Below are 17,645 nucleotides of genomic sequence, written 5' to 3'. Positions count from 1 at the left end.
TCTAAGGTCCCTAGCATGAGCATTCTATGACACCATGGAAGTCCACTTCCTTTTTGGTTGTCATAAAGGCCGCAGCATCATTGCCCAGCATTTGGAAAAGGTTTCCATGAATGGCTAGTCAGTGGTCATGTCCTGGCAAGAACATGAATAATTCAGATCCAAAGGAAGAATCTGATGACCTAATTTGAGCACTCATTTCACACCTCTAGCTTTCCAGATGAGTAGATGAATAACTGATGAAATAATTGCAACGTATGTATGTTACACACACTGTTTATGTTGCCAAGAGACTGTCTGATTCTAAGATAGTGACGGGGAATTATAAACTAATGAATAATAATGAGTAAAGAGGCCCTGCCACACCACTCTCCACAAATGTTCCGCAAAGTCAGTGTTGAGCTTTGAGACCATGGGCTCATAGGATTTAATTGGCCAAAACCTTAGAAATCATCTGATTCATCCCCCCTCATCTTTCAGTGGCCCAAAGAGGAGAGATGACTTTTCCAAGGTCAGGGAGTAAGTGACAGATCCTAGAATTTCAAATCCAGAGCTCTTTCTCTCTAGTCCTGCTCTCCTACTCCCGATACTTTACACACAAGGAAACTGAAACTCAGAGAGTTCAAGGGACTTGTTTCCAGTCACACAAATGAACTTTTAAAAAACTCATCCCTGGCCATGCTCCCTTATTGGCTGGCTGACAGGAAGTGGTGGCCCAGGCAGTTTGGGAGAGGCTAAATGGCCGCTGCCCCTAGAAACTTGGAAGCAGTAGCCCTTCTCTGAATTCCCACAGGAGGGAATTCAGTCAAATTGTTTTTGGTGAACCCTGTCCTCCAACCCAGTTGTCAGAGCCCTTATATTTGCCCTGAGGTCCCTGCAGCAACCAGTGAGGCCACTAAATGTCTTTTAACCTGAACCCAGAAGCTTCCAGGAAGGGCAATGAGATATAGTCAGATTTAAAGTCAAAAGGCATGAGTTCAAGTCCCAGTTCTGTGTGACCTGGAGCAAGTCACTTCCCTTCCCTGAGCCTCAGTTTCCTCCTCTGTAAAATTTAATTTAATTAAAATTAATCAATTAATTAAAATTTTTAAAGAATTTAACTTGGACTGAATGATCTCTGATGTTCCTTTAAGCTCTAAATATATGATCCAGAAACCCTGCCAGGTGCTCCGTGTTCTTCCCTATTCCTGACTCTCCAACCAGATATAAGCTCTGATTCCCAGTTCCTCAGGACCAGGATTTTCCATTAGGTACTGAAAATCGAGGCAATTTCCCAGAGCCCTCTGTTTCTGGTGATTCATGGTGCTTCCAAAAAACAATACGGCCTCGAATTTCCTCTACGTATATACAATCAGCCTATTCATTCAGTTTAATAATAAGCATTTATTAAAGGTCTATTATGTTCCAGGCTCTAGAGATTTAAAAATAAATAAATAAATAAAAGTAACAGTCCCGGACCTCAAGGAGTTGGAGAGACAACTGATACACAGATAAATAAAAAGTGGGTTGAGGAGAGCATGAGAACTAACAAATGAGAGATTGAGGGAACACTTCCTGGAAGAGGTGACATGGGACCTGAGTCGTGAAGGAAGACAAGGAGTCTGAGGGAAAGAGAGAAAGAGGGAGGACATTGAAGAATGGGGAACAGCCTAGCCTTGGCCAACCCAGAGAAGAAAAAGATAGGATGCAGCATCTAATCTGGCCAGAAAACAGAAAGTGTGAGAGAGAGAGTCATGTGAAATAAGGCTGAAAGGGTAGGTTGTAATCAGATTCTGGAGGATCTTGAGTCCCAGACTGGGGAGACTGAAGCAATCAGTTTTTTGATTGGGAGAATGACAGAACAACTGATCGAGTCGTGACTATGTACAAAGCCTATGCTTAGCACTGAAGATGCTCCCCAAAATGGGAACCATAGCCCCTAAACGCAGATACTTTCTAGCTTGTGACCCTGGGCAAGTCACTTCGCCTCTGCCAGCCTCAGTTATCTCATCTGTAAAATGGGGATGACAATAATAATAGTACCTTTCTCCCAGGGTTCTTGTGAGGACCAAATGAGATAATATTTGTAAAGTGTTATATAAATGCTATTATTGTCATCAGTGTTGGTGGTAGAGAGTTTGTAGTCTACCAGGGCAGATATGCAGCATTCACAAATAAATATTATACAGGAAGAATGTGATGGGGCAAAATACTCTAGTAAAATGGAAGGAAAGAAAACACTTTGCGTGAGGGCAGGGGAAACTTCCTGAGGGATTCGGAGGCACAGTGTTGTGCTTGAGCTAGCTCTGCAGTGGAAATGATTGTGCAGTTTTCAGCGTGAGCATTTACACCTCAGAAACTAGCAAAAGCTACAAAGCAGGCCTGATTCATTGTTTAGCTTAATAAAGCAAAGAAAAAGATGGTGAAAATGTTGATAATGGAGATTTCACTTCCAAGTGTGGCATGTGTGATGCTGCATGTATGTGGTTGCATGTGTGTGTATGTGTGTGTGTGTATTTTCCCCAGAGATGTACTTGTTAAACACTTATCACCATACCCCTGGAGGTTCCTAGCTCTCTAATTGGAAGGGACATTAGGATATAGAATTATAAATTTAAAGCTGCCAGGGGCCTTGGAAATCATCTAGTTCAGCCTCATATTTTGCAGATGAGGAAACTCAGGCTCAGGATGCTAAATTGACTTGTCTAAGGTCACACAGTATTAAGTTGCAGAGCTGACTCCAGTCAGTCAGTAAACTTTTATTAAGAGCCTACGATGTGTCAGGCACTGTACTGAGAGATGGAGATAAAATCTGATAAAAAAAAAAAAAAAGATAATCTCTGCCCTCAAAGAGCTTAAGGACGTCCAAAGTTATGCAGCCAAGTGGGAAATGAATAGTTGGTTGGCCGGGGCATCCTCCTTAAATGGAGGCCTTGGGAAGAGCTCAGTTCTCTAGTCACAATAGTCCCAGGGCAGAGGGCACCTTTGGGGAAAGGAAGGGATTTCTCTCTCTTCCCCATCCCACCAATGAGTCTTACAGCAGAGCTACTCACCCAGTTGGAGACATCAGCAAGCAACAGACTCAGGAGTCCTGGCAGGTGGACGTGTCCAGCAGAAATATTTCACCCACGGGCAGCCATATGACAACACTATGAACAGAAAAAGGCTATCAGGGCCCTGAAACATCATAGCCATGAGTTGCCTTGGCTGCATGTGTCCCCTAAGTATGTGCCTCTTTACCAGTATACTCTATGTGGACACACACTCTTCCTACCGATTTCATGAAGAGTGAACTCCAGGTTTATAGTGGATATGTTTTGTAGCTATTTTTCTTACAATGACATCTCAGTAAATACCTCTGCTTTGAGCTAATTGTGTCTTTTTGCTGACTATTATAGGTAAATATTCCAATGGGGGCTTGCAAGCTGTAGTTGTTAGGAGTGCAGACCAATAGAGCATCTTGAACGTGGGAACCTGGAGGACTCAACCAGGAATTTGAGTTGGGGGGTAGCCTCAGAGGTGGTACTGCATAGAGGAGGAAACTAAAGCCCAGAGAGGAAAGTGATTGATTATACAATGAGTGAGGAGCAAAGGCAAGCTTAGGCCTGAGGGCTCCTGACTCCCAGTCCCATCCTCATCCCTTTATACTATTCCTTCCATGGATTCTTTCCTGGATTACTTCCATCTGACCTCCTAAATCAATCCTCCAAATGACTCGAGTTCATATTTCCTAAATCACACCCCCAACCTTGTCCAGCTTTCTTGAGCTCTTAACCACCTTTCCCATGGAAATGGGAAATGGACATAGAGCAAGCTGTTAGACATAGCGAGGTGTTTTGTTGAGTGGCATTTTATCTATACAACACAGTGTCCTCAGGTCTGTTTGGACCTTGGGAGTTGTTGTGCAAACGTGTAGCCTGACTGGGATTCTAGAGAACAAAGATTTCAAGCCTGAAGATAAGGCAAATTCCAGAGCATTGGGGATATGTGATGAGTTTGTAGGTAAAGACTAATTTTACCAAGTTTGTCTTCGTGACTAGAAAAGATTAAAATTTTATTTAGAATATCCTTTGAGAGAATTTGTTTAAATTATTAATCTGATCCAACAAACATTTTTCAAGATCCCATCCAGGATCCCCCAGTTATTTAACTGGTCCTGCCACATGCCAGGTTTTGTGCTATATGCTGGGGATTCAGAGACCAAAGGGACAGTAGCTCCTCAAGGAGTTTACACTCTCCTGGGGAAATGGAAAATAGAAACAGCTACAGGTAGGAGAAGAAACATCTCACTGGCCACCCCAAGCTGCTGTCATTTGACTTCTGCCCCTAGCAAGCTCATGATTGGGAATCTCATGATCTCCCAAGGCCTGCTCAATGCCCTCTGCCCCTCTCAATGAAAAGTGGAGCCATAAACTCTTTCATTCAAGGAGAATGAACAGGACTGACACGTCCACAGATATCTCCTCATTTCTAACTCAGCATTTGATTTAAGCTCCTCAAGGGAAGGAACTGTCTTTCTTACATCCATATTCCCATGCTTAGCATAGTGCCTTATACATAATAGGCACTTAATAAATGTTTATTGAGTATTGAGAGAGCACTAAGGGAATCCAAGAAGGCTTTCTATAGTACACAGTATAAGAGCTGAACCTTTAAGTAAGCAAGTTGGAGTTCATTCTCCAATTAGTCTTAGAGAAAGGCAATCCCCAAGGTTTCCAAAAGGACCGTTGGGGAGGGTACTCTTTTTCAGGGACCAGGGACTAGACCTTGTCCCTTTCTGACTGATATTCTTTGATTCTATAAGAAGCAACATAGTGAAACACCCACTTATTAAAAGAGACATGGGTATCATTATTTCAGAACACATTGCCCCATAGCTAGAATATCATCAGCTAAAAGTGGCTTCCAAGGGTTGAGAGCTTTCTTGGCATTCTCTGTACATTCTTTGGGAATGCAATTACATTTCCCATCTTTCTTGTTAACAAAAACATCTCATGGTGGAAATTTTTTAAAAGACATTGGTATAGTGGTATTTTCTTTCCTTATGTTTGAAATACCCAAATTTCCTAGAACTATAGCTTCAAATTATAGAGGGGCCAGCCTGAACGGCCTCCTCAAAGCCTATTGTTAAATTTTTATTGTGAGCATGGACACTTTGGAAATCAGTAAACCCTACAAATCAGGGCTTGATTTCTTGTTTCATTGGTTATTTAGACTTAAAAAGTGATGGAGAAAATGTTAATAATGAAAATGAAACTTGAAAGTATGTCATAGGCACTTTTTTTATTATAGAGCCAGTTGTTAAGCATTTACCAGCACTGGGGTATTTTCAGCTTTTCTAATCCTGTAATTAATGAGTTGATCACTAAGTGATAATGCTTCTGAACATAGTTCTGATTATGTGTTTGTCAAGAGTCAATTTGGTATAGTGAGTAGAATACCACACACGTGCACGTGTACGTACACACACACATACGCACACACGCACACACGCATGCACGCACTTTTTGCTTGCAGGGTAAAGCATCAAAAAGAAGGCTAAATTTACAATCAGATCCTAGTTCTGTCCCTTCAAATCTAAATTTTCCTAAGGAAAATTAAGGAGGTTAAATTAGAAGGCCTCTGAGGTCCTTTCCCGTTCTAGATCTGTGACCTTTATGATCCAGCATAAACTCTTTTGTTTGGTGTATGAACTGGCTTTCTACCTGTTCCCCATACATAACATTCTATCTCCAGCTTCCAACCCTTTGTTCTAATGGTCTCACATGTCTGGAATGTCTTAGGAATGGTAATTTTGCAGCTCTACAAAGGATGGATGGAAAAGGAAAGGAACAGGGTATTTTTAGATACACTTTCCCATCCAAGCTCCCCCAGATATTTAACAATAAGACTAAAACTAGAACTCATTTCTTGTGATTCCTTGCCACAGGTACAGTGGGAAGAGCACGTTGGACTTGGTGGGTTGGATCCCAAATCTGCTGTTTAATGCCTATGGGACTTTGGGTAAGTCCTGTATGTTCCCTCACCTGGAAATTGAGAGTGTTGGACTAAATGGCCTCGGCTGTCCCTTCTGGATCTAAAGCAATGATCCACACTCTCACCTCACATACCCAATGACTTTCCCGACCTTATCATTGCTTTTCCATGATATCTCTCACACACATGCCCTTCTCTATACTCATACAGCCTCCACCCTCATTTGGGCCCACGTCACCCTTTGCATGAATTATTGCAATAGATAGCAGTTAAGGGGCGGAGCCAAGATGGCGTAGTAGAAAGACGCACATACACATAGCTCCGAACCCACAACCCATAGAACAACTACAAAGAAGTAACTCACGGCGAATTCTGCACCCAGAGGCCACAGAACATTGGAGCAAGGGAGATTTCTGTTCCGGAGAGACCTGCAAACCTCTCGTAAAAGGTCCTTCGGGCTGCGGACTGGGCGCCGGGACTGGGAGCTGAGTACAGCCCTGCCGTGGCCGCGGCACCGAGAGGAACAGATCCGAGCGGGCTTCAGGGACGGGATCTCCAGCGGCCGCACAAGTACCTCCACCCACAGGTGACGGGGGTCTGTGAGAGAGTCCCTTTGGCGGGTTGAGGGGGGAGTGGGGTGCCCCCATGGCTCGGGCCCCCTCGGGAGACAGAAGCTGAGAGGCAGCGGCAGACCAGGGCTCTCCAAGCAGGCAGGAGCCTGGATCCATTGTTGAAGGTCTGTGCATAAACTCCCTGAGGGAACTGAGCCTGAGAGGCAGCCCTGCCCTCACCTGAGCATCTGAATTTAATCTCACACTGAATAGCAGCCCTGCCCCCGCCCAAAGCCCTGAGGCTGGAAGCAGCATTTGAATCTCAGACCCCAAACACTGGCTGGGAGGATCAGGAGGTGAGGTGGGTGTGAGGAAAATATTCAGAGGTCAAGTCACTGGCTGGGAAAATGCCCAGAAAAGGGAAAAGAAATAAGACTATAGAAGGTTACTTTCTTGGTGAACAGGCATTTCCTCCCTTCCTTTCTGATGAGGAAGAACAATGCTTACCATCAGGCAAAGACACAGAAATCAAGGCTTCTGTGTCCCAGCCCACTCAATGGGCACAGGCCATGGAAGAGCTCAAAAAGAATTTTGAAAATCAAGTTAGAGAGGTGGAGGAAAAGCTGGGAAGAGAAATGAGAGACATGAAGTCAAAGCATGAACAGCAAATCAGCTCCCTGCTAAAGGAGACCCAAAAAAATGTTGAAGAAAATAACACCTTGAAAACTAGCCTAACTCAATTGGCAAAAGAGGTTCAAAAAGCCAATGAGGAGAAGAATGCTTTCAAAAGCAGAATTAGCCAAATGGAAAAGGAGATTCAAAAGCTCACTGAAGAAAATAGTTCTTTCAAAATTAGAATGGAACAGATGGAGGCTAATGACTTTATGAGAAACCAAGAAATCACAAAACAAAACCAAAAGAATGAAAAAATGGAAGATAATGTGAAATATCTCATTGGAAAAACAACTGACCTGGAAAATAGAGCCAGGAGAGACAATTTAAAAATTATGGGCCTACCTGAAAGCCATGATCAGAAAAAGAGCCTAGACATCATCTTTCATGAAATTATCAAGGAAAACTGCCCTGAGATTCTAGAACCAGAGGGCAAAATAAATATTCAAGGAATCCACAGAACACCGCCTGAAAGAGATCCAAAAAGAGAAACTCCTAGGAACATTGTGGCCAAATTCCAGAACTCCCAGGTGAAAGAGAAAATATTGCAAGCAGCTAGAAAGAAACAATTCAAGTATTGTGGAAATACAATCAGGATAACACAAGATCTAGCAGCTTCTACATTAAGGGATCGAAGGGCATGGAATAGGATATTCCAGAAGTCAAAGGAACTAGGACTAAAACCAAGAATCACCTACCCAGCAAAACTGAGTATAATACTTCAGGGGAAAAATTGGTCTTTCAATGAAATAGAGGATTTTCAAGCATTCTTGATGAAAAGACCAGAGCTGAAAAGAAAATTTGACTTCCAAACACAAGAATGAAGAGAACCATGAAAAGGTGAACAGCAAAGAGAAGTCATAAGGGACTTACTAAAGTTGAACTGTTTACATTCCTACATGGAAAGACAATATTTGTAACTCTTGAAACATGTCAGTATCTGGGTACTGGGTGGGATTACACACACACACATGCACACACGCACACACACATTGAGACAGAGTGCACAGAGTGAATTGAAGAGGATGGGATCATATCTTAAAAAAAAATGAAATCAAGCAGTGAGAGAGAAAGATATTGGGAGGAGAAAGGGAGAATTGAATGGGGCAAATTATCTCTCATAAAAGAGGCAAGCAAAAGACTCATTAGTGGAGGGATAAAGAGGGGAGGTGAGAGAAAAACATGAAGTCTACTCTCATCACATTCCACTAAAGGAAAGAATAAAATGCCTACTCATCTTGGTATGAAAACCTATCTTACAATACAGGAAAGTGGAGGATAAGGGGATAAGCAGAGTGGGGGGGGATGATAGAAGGGAGGGCATGGGGAGGAGAGTGCAATTTGAGGTCAACACTCATGGGGAGGGATAGGATCAAAAGAGAATAGAAGTAATGGGGGACAGGATAGGATGGAGGGAAATATAGTTAGTCCTATACAACACAACTATTATGGAAGTCATTTGCAAAACTACACAGATTTGGCCTATATTGAATTGCTTGCCTTCCAAAGGGAAGGGGTGGAGAGGGAGGGAGCTAAAGAAGTTGGAACTCAAAGTGTTAGGATCAACTGTAATGTTCTTACCACTAGGAAATAAGAAATACAGGTAAAGGGGTATAGAAAGCTATCTGGCCCTACAGGACAAAAGAGAAGACAGAGACAAGGGCAGAGAGGGATGATAGAAGAGAGAGCAGATTGGTCATAGGGGCAATTAGAATGCTTGGCGTTTGGGGGGGGAGGGGAGAAAAGGGGAAAAATTTGTAACCCAAAATTTTGTGAAAATGAATGTTAAAAGCTAAATAAAAAAATAATAATAATAAAAAAAAAAATAGATAGCAGTTAATCTACCCTCCATACTGTCCCCAAAGTGATTTTCCTCAAGCACAGCTCTGACCCTCTAACATTCCCACCCCCATCCTCCCTTCAACTAATAAACTCCAGCAGCTCGCTATTACCACTAAGATCAAATCTAAATTTTTTCTATTTGGCATTTAAATCTCTTCCCACCCTGGCTGCTTCCTTCCTTTCTAGCCTTTTCTAGCCCATCCACTGGGTTAGAATGCTCTCCCTCCTCATCTCTGCCTCTCGGAATCCTTGGTTTCCTTCTAGACTTGGTCCAAGTGCCACCTTCCCCATGAAGCCTTTCCAGATAACCCCAACTGCTAACGCCCCCCAAACTCCACTCTATCCACTTTGTCTATATTCTGTTGACATTCGTGTGCTCTCCCCAGTTAGAGTGCAAGGTTTTTGGAGATGAGAGCAGTTTTATTTTTGTGCTCATGAACTCAGTGCTTAGCATGGTGCCTGGCACATAGTAGGAGCATAGTAAATGCTTATTCATTAATACTATGGTCCAGTGATGCTCTATCATTTCTTAGCTGTGTGACCCTAAACAAGTCCCTTCTTTCTGGACCTCAGTTTCCTCTTTGCCAAAAGAGAGGATTAGACTAGATGGTCTGTAAGGTCTCTTCTAGATATGGCTATAATCCCATGCTCATTTCCCTAGCACTATTCGGGTTTTTTGTAAAAACCGAACCAAATCTTTCCTCACCTCAACTCTCTGTGAATCAGGGAGTATTTAAAGTATTGTTCTGCCCATTTTATAGAGGCGGAGACAAAGGTTCAGAGGAAAGGAAAATGACTTGTTCAGGGTCACAATCCACAGAGTAAGTAAATTGTAGGCAGGCCAGAAGAAACTACTAAATGGTATTTGCAGAAATTCCCTTCATTCCAGGTCATTGAGCGGAAGAACTTGTTCCTACTACTTCTCCCCCATCTAGAAAAGTATCAGTGGTGTAGGCAGGGCTGTGCTAGCAAATATTTAACAACTGGCTCTCCAGAAAAAAAATGCTCAGAACACACTTTTAAGTTTCATTTTCATTCTTAACATTTTCTCCATCACTTTCCTAAGACTAGACAATCAACAAACTAAGAAATCAGGCTCTGATTTGTAGCATTTGTCAATTTCTAAGGTCTAAATGCTCATAACCAGTTGGTTCTCAAACAGGTGGTCCTCCTCTCCACCCCAGGTCTGCTTATCATAACTCTAAAAAGTCCTACCATGTTCATACAAAAAGGCCATCCAAACGCTTCTGTACAAAAGAAACTCATAGCAAAGGCTAGTACTGATGGGATGGGAGAGCTGGTGTTGTTTGTTTTGTTGTTTGGTTCTTCGTTGTAGAAAGACATCAGGGAGGAGATGCCATGACTTGCAAGTGAATTGGATTTAAGTGAGGCAGGGCTGTACAAGGTCACCAACCTCACTTTTTCTTCCGGAGCCATCTGGGTCCAGTGGCAAGATATAGATCAGGAGGACTGGAGATGGTGGAAAGAACTGGAAGGAGGCCCAGGTTTGGATCCTAGCCTGCTTAGTAACTGGCTCTGTGTCCTTAGGGGAGTCACTTCACCTCCCTTGACCTCAGTTTCCTGTATGACTCCTTTGAACTTTCCATCGCTTAGATTCATTCCTGGCAGATAAGGAACTAGATCTCCAAAGAAGGAACTTCCCTGATTGGAGTCATCTTCCTTACTCAACACAGTCTAGGGTCTGGCAATTATTGAACCAGCAATGGAACTGAGAGGTACTTGAGTACCTCTGTACTCAGTCGTCTGTAGCTTCTGTAGCTCAATCTTCTGGTTAATATAGGATTCCCCCATCTAACATCCCTGACAAGAATTGTCCAGATTCCAATCGACTACCCCAGTGATGCGTAACTCACTATCTCACAAAGAATGCCACTCAACTTTAGGGATACCTTTTACTTTAGAAAAACCGTCTTTCTAGCATTTTCATATATCGTTTTTAGCTCTATCTTCTTAGAGCCACAAGGGACAACCCCCCCTTCAAACAATTGCTAGCTATCACATCCCCTCTAAGTTAAACATCTTCAGTTCCTTTGGTCATTCCCACAAAAACTGAAGGTGCTAGAGCGAGGGCCTTCTCATTTTATAGACGAGAAAGCTGAATTTCAGAGAGATTCAATGATTGGCTGGATGTCATCCATGTTAGCGTGTTGCAGAACAGAAACTTGAACGTAGGGCTCTGGACTCCAAAGGCTTTCTCCACTACACTTCCTCACACAACATGGTTTACAGACTTGTGCCACACACATAGGCCAGTATATCAAGCTAGTTTTCTCCTTTTGGATGCATTTGAGCCTCTTAAAATGTGACCCCAGCATTGTCTACAATACCTCAGATGTTACCTGCCCAACATAAAATATAGCCTCCTGTATTTGGGGCACCATGCTGCTTTTAAGCCATATCACATTAAAAACACATCAGCCTTTAAGTTTTCAGAATGACATGTATCAAGCTTGCAAACAACTAAGACCTTCAGGTCTTTTTCACATGAAATATTATGTGAAAAGCCACATCTTTCCTGTTCTCTAGGGGCACAGCTATTTATTTTCAGCTTGAGCAAAGGATTGTATATTTATCCCTGTTCTATTTTATCTTGTTAGAGCTGGCCCATCATCACAGCCTGCCAAGACCTTTTGGACTATGATTCTATCAGCTATTCCTCTAAGCTTTGTGTCTTCTGTAAATTTGATAAACTCATCATCTGTGTCCTCATCTAAGTCATTGGTAACAATGGTAAACATCCCAGGGCCCAGGGCATGCCATTAAAGGCCCCTCTCCTGACTAATGATGATTCATTAATCAATACTCTATGTATACATTAATTGAGCCAGCTATGACTCCAGTATCTCTACTTTTGTCCAGCCCACTGTTCTAAAGTCAAAAAGTACTTCTGAGATCAACTCTTCATTTTACAAAAGAGTAAATTGAAATCAAGATGGGAGAAGTGACTTGTCCAAAGTCCCACAACCAGCTCATTATAGAGCCCAAACTCAAACTTATTCTCTAAACTCCTAGCCCAAAGCCCTGTCACAACACACTGAAAGGCTCCATATACAAGAAATTCTCAGTCAACTAGGACTTAATTAACTGTAAGTCCCAAATAGAACCCCTCCCTGGTACTAGTCCCCTAGAGGCTCCATTCAGTTCTGTCTCTTGTGTCATCTCCATCTGGAGTCCTAGACACTAAGAAACCATGATCTGAGCAACAGCCTCAAGTTTCTGCAGAGTTCTCAGCTGACAAACAGCCCCAGGCATGTCTATGTTTTCCAAGTCAGGAAAGGGAACTTGGACATTTTTGAAGGCTTTTCAACAGCAAGAGCAAATATCAAAAGACTTTCTGCTTAAGCTCTCAATTAACTACAGCAGAAATTTCAATTAACCCAAAGCCTCCATTCCAGTTAATTCCAGCTAGGGATAAGTAACATGGTAGGGCAGAAAGAGTCCTGGACTTGGCATCTGAAAAATCCAAATCTGATCTCTGGCTCCAGCACTTACTAGCTATGTGATCCTAAGCAAGTCACTTCCCCTCTTGGCCTTAATTTCATCATACGTAAACTGGGAATAATAGTACTTGCACTCCTTTCCCCACAGGGTTCCTGTGAGTAAAGTACTTTTCTCATTACAACCTGTGAGGAGCACAAATGTCGCTATTTACATTTTAGAGCTCAGAAATTTGGAATTGAAAAGGGTCTTGAAGATCCCTTTCTTTTGTCCTCTTTTCTTTTATATCAAATTAAATATTTTATTTTTTTTACTATTTCATGTGAAAACAATTTTTAACATTTGTTTTTTAAAATTTTGAGTTCCAAATTCTCTCCCTCCCTTCTTTCTCCCACGTTCATTGAGAAGGCAAAAAAATGTATATAGGTTATAAACATGCAGGCATGCAAAACATATTTCCATATTAGTCAGACTGTGGAAGAAAATAGACCAAAACATGAAAAAATAATGTAAAAATAATATGCTTCAATCTGCACTCAGACTCCATTAGTTCTTTCTCCAGAGGTAGATACTACCATTTTACATCATAATAAGTCCTTGTTACTTGTCTTGGATCTTTGTATTTTTGAGGATAACTAAGTCATTCACAGTTGATCATAGTACAATATTGCTGTTACTGTGTACAGTGTTCTCCTGGTCCTGCTCGCTTCACTTTGCATCACTTTGTTGAAGTTCTTCCAGGTTTTTTCTAAGAGCATCCCACTCACCATTTCCTATAACACAATAGCATTCTGTCACTATCACTACTACTACTTGTTCCGCCATTCCCCAACTGATGGGCATCCCCTCAATTTGCAATCCTTTACCACTACAGAAAGGGCTGTTATAAATATTTTTGTAGTTATAATATAAATACAAAATATAATACAAAATAGGTCCTTTCTCTTTCTTTCTTTGTTTTGGTTTTTGTTTTGTTTTGTTTTGTTTTGTTTTTTTATCTCTTTGGGATACAGACCTAGTAGTATTGCTGGATGAAATGGTATGCACAGTTCTATAGCCCTTTAGGCAATCCCTTTATTTTGCAGATGAGGAAGTAGAAGACAAGAGAAGTAACTTATCCAAGGTTACACAGATAGAGTCGGAGCAGAATACTAACCCAGGTCCTCTGATTCCAAATCTAGCATTCATTCCCTTTCATTCCCCTCCAGTCCCTATTGTGGGCTCCCAGACTACAAAACCATGCTGTCTCATCTTCTCTCAGCACCTGGGGTGTCCTTGCCCTGAAACATCCAATCACTCATGTAACCTTCTCAACCTGGAACATCCCTCTGTAAGACACGCCCCTTTCTTCCATTAATATGTTGTTTTTGAAATCTCCATTTTGTGAAAAAGCCCAAGCCAACTTCATTCCCCTCCTGGACCCCTCTCCCATACCTCCCCACCAGCTTTTGCTTCCTGAGGCAGGGACCGTCTTTCTTTTTGCTTATATTTGTAGCCCCAGTGCTTAGCACAGTTCCTGACACATAGTAAGCACTTGTTTCCCTCCTTCCATTACTTTACACCACGCTGCTTCTTATGAAGGAGGGGAATATGTTTGCTCAAGGTCACAGAGTCAGGTTAATAGGAAGTCATTACTGGAAGTTAAGTACCTGACTTTTCTCAGAATCTCAGGAGTGTGAGACTAAAGCAGTGACTCAAAACCCCAGGCCCCAGAGCAGGTTCCTCATTTTGGACAAAGGAACGACTTTTCTTTGTTCATCTGTGATATCGGTTTAATAGCCATACCAGAAATCGTGAAATTCTCATTTTTAAAAAGGAACCATCAATGTGCGACTGAAGTCCTGTGGTCTTAAGAACAGGCTTTTCCTGTTCACATCTCCATTTTGAAAAAATGGCTCCTTGGGACAGCCAGAGTTTGCGACAAAATGGAAAAGCTCAATGGCAAGACCTTTCTCAAGATTCCACAAACCAATCCTCAAGTCCTTTGGCAGCGTTGTTGGTTTGCTAGTGCCCTGACCCACTCCCAAATTCCCTCCTATTTCTTTTGGATTTATTTTGCCTATCCTCTATACGTGTGTAGTACCAACTTGCCTCCACCTAAAGGATGCCAAGTTTGAGAGTCTATCCACTGTCCATCCAGGGGGTTCTCCCCAACAATAATCTCCACCCTCCCCCCCATCAAATGCAAATGCCTTGAGGTCAGGGACTGTTTCACTTTTCATTTTTGCATCTCCAATGCCTAGCACAGTCCATGGCACATAAAAAACACTTGTCTATTAATCGATTCCTATTCCTTGGTGGCAGGGCCAGGCCTAGACACTCTGAGAGAGCCCTCTGTTCTCCATTTAACATAGCATTCTCCCTGGCAGCACCTCTCTCTTCCAGAGCTTCAATGCCTGGCTTTCTGGGACCCTTGAAATGAAAGGCCCCCTCTAGGGCTTAATAGCCCTAAATGTTGGCCCTGTTTTGAAAAGCAAAACAAAACAACTTCAACTACCATTTTCTGGGAAAATGAAAGAGTGTAGACAAACTCCTTGAGTTCATTAGAGAGGTCTTTTGGAACTCCTTTAAAGTAGGACTTCAGTGGCTCCTTCTTGCCTCTAGGATCAGATGCAAACTCAATCTGGCATTTAAAGCCCTTCCAAACAACCTGGCCCCCACCTGCAAGCTTCCCATGATCCACTCTAACAAACTCTGTGGCCTGGTCCAATTGAATTAGTCATCATTCCTTGAACTCCATCCCCTGTCATTTGGATAAGTCCCTTCCCCACCTCTGCCTGCAATATCCTCTTTCCTCACTTCTACATCTTAGAATCTCTTTCTTCTTTAAGGTTCGGCTCTGACATGAGCCTTCCCTGATCTCCTCAGTTGTTTGTACTCTTTCTAAAATGACCTCACATTTTTTTAAATCTTTGTACATATACAGTAAGATAGGCACTTCTCAGTGGCAGGAACCATTTCCGTTTTTGTCTTTGTATCCCAAGTGATTAGTACAGGGCCTTGTATACAGAAGGCAGTTACTAGATGTTTGTTATTGAACTGAACAGAGAAGGCTGCATGTGGAATCTCATTGTCCCTTAGGTACCAGCACACCATTTGAGGAATTTTGCTCTCACTGTGGAATGGAAGACTCTGTCCCTTGTCCAAGGGATTTCAGACATCAGTCAATGTAGGTCAAGTGGATAAGATGAGGAGGAGTCTTCCCAAGACCTCTGACATCATACATTGGAGGCAGCCAAGCTCATGTCTTCACTGGGGTTCATTAAGGGTCAACTTGGGGAGAAGATACCAAAGTTCAAACTTAGCCTCCCACTGGCTACAGAGGCTGCTCCTTAGAGATCATGTGGCAACATACTGTAGCCTCCTGGATACCAGTAGATTAGTTGGATTTCTTTTGACCTTTCTTTTTTCTTCCTTTGAAAGGTCAAGAAACCAAAACAACACTTATATTTTTTTTACCTCAAGTCATCAACTTTTCACAGCCAAGATTAATCTCCTGAATGGGAATGAGCACTGATTTCCATGGTTATATTATTAGTTAGTGAACACAGCCAACTTCTGTAGGAGGCAGCATGATTTAGAGGAAAGAATGTTGAATTTCAAGCCAGGAGAGACCACCTCTGTCATTGTATGGCCTTGGGCAAGTCAGTTCCCTTGTATGGGCCTCAGTTTCCTCCTCCAAAAAATGAAGAGCATTTAATCTCTCATGTATCTTCTATTTCTAAGTCTATGACCCCATGAATCCCCCCTTCATCTCTCATTTAGTGACATGACCTTAGTCTTCACCTTTCTGAGTTTCACCTTCAGTGTCTATAAAATCTAGATGATAATGCCACCTAGAAGGTTTGTTGGGAAGGAAACACTTTGGAAGTCTCACAAGCCTATTTAAATCAGTTATTATTATTATTATGTTCCAACCTATTTATGAAGACAAGCCTACTTATGAATAGCCAGGTCAAACCCAACCTCCTGAACCCAGAGAAAACCTCTTCCCAATCCTTGGGTAGAAGAGCCCTTCTTAAATGCCAGATGGTTTCCCCCTGCCTCCCGTATCAGACTTGACTAGATGTTTAATGGGTTTACAATGAGCTTGGACTATATCGGTCGGATATTCAACAAATATTCACAGACTATCTGAATCAGAAGAGACTTCAGAGACCATCTCAACCAGCCTGTACCTGACCACAGACCTCCTCTACAATATTCCCAATAACTGGATATCTAATCTTCAGATGAAGACCTCTAGGGAGGAGGAACTCCTCTCTTCTCTTTTCCACTGCCTTCTCTCCCTTCTCTTCTCCTCTCTCTTCTCTCCTTTCCCTATAACCTCTTCTCCTTTTATCTTGTTTTCTCTTCCATTAACAAGCACTTCCTTTCTCTCCTTCCCATCTGAACCCCATTTTCTCCAGGCAGGCCTGGTCACTTTCCCAGGACTATAGAAGTTGAACTGTGCTGAGGCAGGGCATGAATGCAGGGAGAAGTCCTGAGAGGCAATGGGCAGTGGCCAGTGTTAAATCAACCTCCCCTGCCCCCTTCATCTTTATATCCAAGCACGTCCTCACTTCCCTGGGAGGACTTGATTGACCTCTCGGGTTTAATCCACCACAGATTCCCAAGCATAGAACTCCTTAGAGATTTATGTTCAATCCAATTCCATATAAGCACTCTAAGACTATATGCTAGGCACAGTTCTAGGCATTGAAAGTTTTAATCCAAAAACAAACTCATCCTTGCGCCCAAGGAGCTCAAGTCCTTCCATATTCAAGGTAATCCCAACAGTGACAATAAACAGCTGTGTACCAGGTACTGTGGTAAGTGCTAGGAATACAAAGAAAAGAGAAATGAAATCCATTTTTTAAAAACAGTCCCTGATTTCAAGGAGATCACAAGTCTAATGGAAGAGTCAATATGAAAGCAATTATGTACAAAAACATATATTTTATAAGTTCAGTTGGAGATAACCTCATAGGAAAGACCCTAAGATTAAAAGGGCTCATTCCCATAGGGCTCTGGAATACATAGGATCATATTTAGATCTGCAAGTGATCTCAGAGTCCATTTAGATGCAAATGTTTGACCTTTTTGCTGACACAAACCCCCTCTGGAAGACTAAGAAAGCCTATGGAACTCTTCTTATAATCATGCTTCTAAATAATTGAAGGAAAAGTC

At 42.2% G+C, this 17,645-nt stretch overlaps 1 long non-coding RNA gene across 1 annotated transcript in view; it reads right to left on the bottom strand.

Moving 5' to 3' along the window:
* Nucleotides 1–3,029: 3,029 nt before the first annotated feature.
* Nucleotides 3,030–17,645, bottom strand: part of LOC140515374 (uncharacterized) — a 286,278-nt gene continuing 271,662 nt past the window's right edge. The window contains exon 3 of the long non-coding RNA XR_011970991.1: nt 3,030–3,125. This is a non-coding gene — a long non-coding RNA (uncharacterized lncRNA). The remainder of the gene's footprint in view (nt 3,126–17,645) is intronic.

Source organism: Notamacropus eugenii, chromosome X (assembly GCF_028372415.1).
Source record: "Notamacropus eugenii isolate mMacEug1 chromosome X, mMacEug1.pri_v2, whole genome shotgun sequence".
Taxonomy (NCBI): domain Eukaryota; kingdom Metazoa; phylum Chordata; class Mammalia; order Diprotodontia; family Macropodidae; genus Notamacropus; species Notamacropus eugenii.
This window is presented reverse-complemented; position numbering and strand designations above follow the sequence as displayed.